General features: G+C 37.7%; 1 non-coding gene across 1 annotated transcript; it reads left to right on the top strand.

The window, feature by feature from the left end:
- The first annotated feature begins 605 nt into the window (after nt 1-605).
- On the top strand, nt 606-677 carry TRNAH-GUG. Its single transcript has one exon. It is a non-coding gene; the product is annotated as a tRNA-His (tRNA).
- Nucleotides 678-2,949: the final 2,272 nt, after the last annotated feature.

Genomic DNA, 2,949 nt, shown 5'->3' with positions numbered 1-2,949 from the left:
TTTACCTTCAATTCGAAATCGACTTACTATAACGCAAGAAAACTCATGATTTATAAAGGAAATACCAGTCCTACTAAGTGTTGATATCGTTTCATACAGGACAAAAAAATTCCACCGACCTTGGCCGTTGGATCGATAAAATAATATCAGTATTTAATAGGTCTGGTATCCCCTTTATGAATCGTGAGAAAACTTAGTCACAAACCCAAAGTTCAAGTTTCCCCTATCACCAAAGTTTTACATTTCTACCCTAGATTTGTTTACTTGCCCACAAATTTCCATGTGACTAACTAAAATTTTATATCGAGACCCAAGATCTCCACCGCCACACTCAAGAATCAAACACTACTACCAAAGTACAAAACACACGTGACTCAAATTGTACTATATCAATAAAAAATTATCGTATAACCAAAGTTTAGCTTAACGGCCAAAGGATGATATCTCAGTTCTGAGAATCGGCTTTGGACCATAATCTTCTTGTTATCCAGTCTTCATTTCCAGATTCAAACATCACTTATTGTAGCTTTAAACATAGCTGGAAATAGTTGTACTAAATGTCTACATACGTAATATGTGATTAGATAGAATTGTAGGACACCAATGTGGCTGTAGTTTAGTGGTAAGAATTCCACGTTGTGGCCGTGGAGACCTGGGCTCGAATCCCAGCAGCCACATAAAAGTTTTTTCTCTTTCTCTTTTTTTTTTTTCCTTTTTTTTTTCTTCTTTTTCTCCAGGATCCGCAAGTTCTATATGCCAGGGTTCTTTGTGTGGGAAGGCATTAAGCTTGGAGCATTATAAGTTTACAACTGAACCAGTCAGATATGTATTTCTTTATCTGCATAAACAAGCATCATGGAACAACAAACACCTTAAAATTGAAGATGGAGTTCAGAGGGAGATAAAAGGACTAGTCCAACATCTATCCTAATCCAGTTCCAAGTTCATCATCTACTTCGTGTTGGTCTTCTTGGGACGAGAACAGTTGAGCTATAGAGAAAAAAATCTCGCATATCCGAAGGGACATATTTGGGAGGGGTCCGAGGGGACCAACAGATATCATCATCTTTATCAGTCCAAGTGGGCGATGGAATTATTGTTGGCATCTTTTGTAGCACAAATGACTCGTACATCGACCCGGTATCTCCGTTAGCTAAGATTGAAGAATATCTGAGCTCTTCAAAACTTCTGGTTTTGATGTCGTACCACCAAACCCAACCCTCGCAGCCAAGCAAAACAACATTACGGTCTACCGGACTGAAACCTGAAACACGAATACTTCCAACATCACATGTCTGAAAACAAATTTCTGCCAAGGTATCGTCAATTAAAATATCCTCGTGCAAAATTTGCCATTTGTCCCCATCAAGCATCCAGGCACTGACAGTTATTTGCCTCCGAGTAACTCCGGCTGTAGCGTAACAGATCTGCCCTTCTGACTCTCCAAGAGTACGACTATTAAAGATATCAAACTCATCAAAGGCGCGATAAGCGAAACTTGGACCGGGCAAATTGATCAAACTACACCGATGTCCATAACTTCTGTTATTCTGATTCAGATTATAAACTAACATTCGATCCCATCCTTCCAGAATAAACAGAGCACCATTAAGAGTAATAACACTCTTATGAAACCCATACGAGAGCTCTTGGTCACACGAAACTTGGAAACTTCTCCATTCACCCAAATCAGAATCAAACATATCAACATTAGATTCCTTTAAAGACTCGAATCTTGGAATACATACAACCTTGTAACGACATCTTGCAGATAATGAATTCTCACAGAATATACCATTATACTCATACGAACTAGCTTCGTGCAGCGGTGGTGAAGGAAGTGAAACCCATTTTTGAGTAAGTGGATTACAAACATGAAACCTGCCCCCACCATTCCATGGAAAGCAAAGTACCAGACCATTGCTAGAAGCCAAGAGATGTAGTTCATCTCTTTCCATTAGAGTCTCATTTAAAAGAAACTCAAAAGAGAATCCATGATCATTGTTGGATATTAGCTGTAAATGTGAATTAGGATATGCATTTCTAAATTTCGATGGGTGAAGATCAAGATAGTGGGGAGTATGTGTATGATATTGAAAATCCATGGAAGAGATTTGCTGTTAAATTGGAACCAGTTGGTAATGAAATTTTGGTTTGGGAGGTTAGATAACCATAACTTTGAGACAGATTTACATCTGTAAATTGAAGATCGAGGAAGATACATAAAGATCTCGATCAAGATATCATTTGTTAATGATGAAAAAGTAGTTGAAGATGCCATTCCCCAAATTAAATTGAGATCGAAAAATATAAGGAAAAAAACCACAGGATACTAAAATCAAGTATATCACGAGTTTCATACGATATAAAACACAAAAAATGCTCTGTTAATTTTCATGGTCTCGAGATGATAATTTATATATAGAATCGTGGCTCAGTGTTTTACGAATCAACGGGCGCTCATCGATCATATATCGTTTGACTTCGAAATTGGAAGCTTCATGCAGCCGGTTCCCGGTTTACACAGCAATCAAATTTTTATTTGAATAAATTATAGAGATATCCACATGGGAAGAGCACCTACCAGAGTTAGACGTGCTGTGCAAGAATTTATATTTTAACATCCAGTGATTGTGCACGACAGTGTCCTTGTTGTTTAATTAAGTATTATTCAATCTGAAAGGCAGAGGTCATCTGTTGATGATGAACAAAAGTTGAAAAAGCCATCTCCAACAGTTTGACATAGAAAACCCTAAAAAAAACCAGAAGGAATTGAATTTTGAATTCTCAAAAGTTTGACTACCCTCCACTTTTGGCGTGTAAGAATGTTAGGCCGAGACTTTGGATCGAATCCCGGTAGCAACTTTCTATTTTTGCAATTCTATTGAGAGCGGAAATGCTGGCTATTCTGACAAAATATCCCGCTCATAAATCCCGACTCTAATAGAA

The sequence above is a fragment of the Papaver somniferum genome, chromosome 9, assembly GCF_003573695.1.
Source record: "Papaver somniferum cultivar HN1 chromosome 9, ASM357369v1, whole genome shotgun sequence".
In the NCBI taxonomy this organism is placed as follows: Eukaryota; Viridiplantae; Streptophyta; class Magnoliopsida; order Ranunculales; family Papaveraceae; genus Papaver; species Papaver somniferum.
The sequence above is the reverse complement of the archived record's forward strand: the minus strand, read 5'-3'. Positions and strand labels throughout refer to the sequence as shown.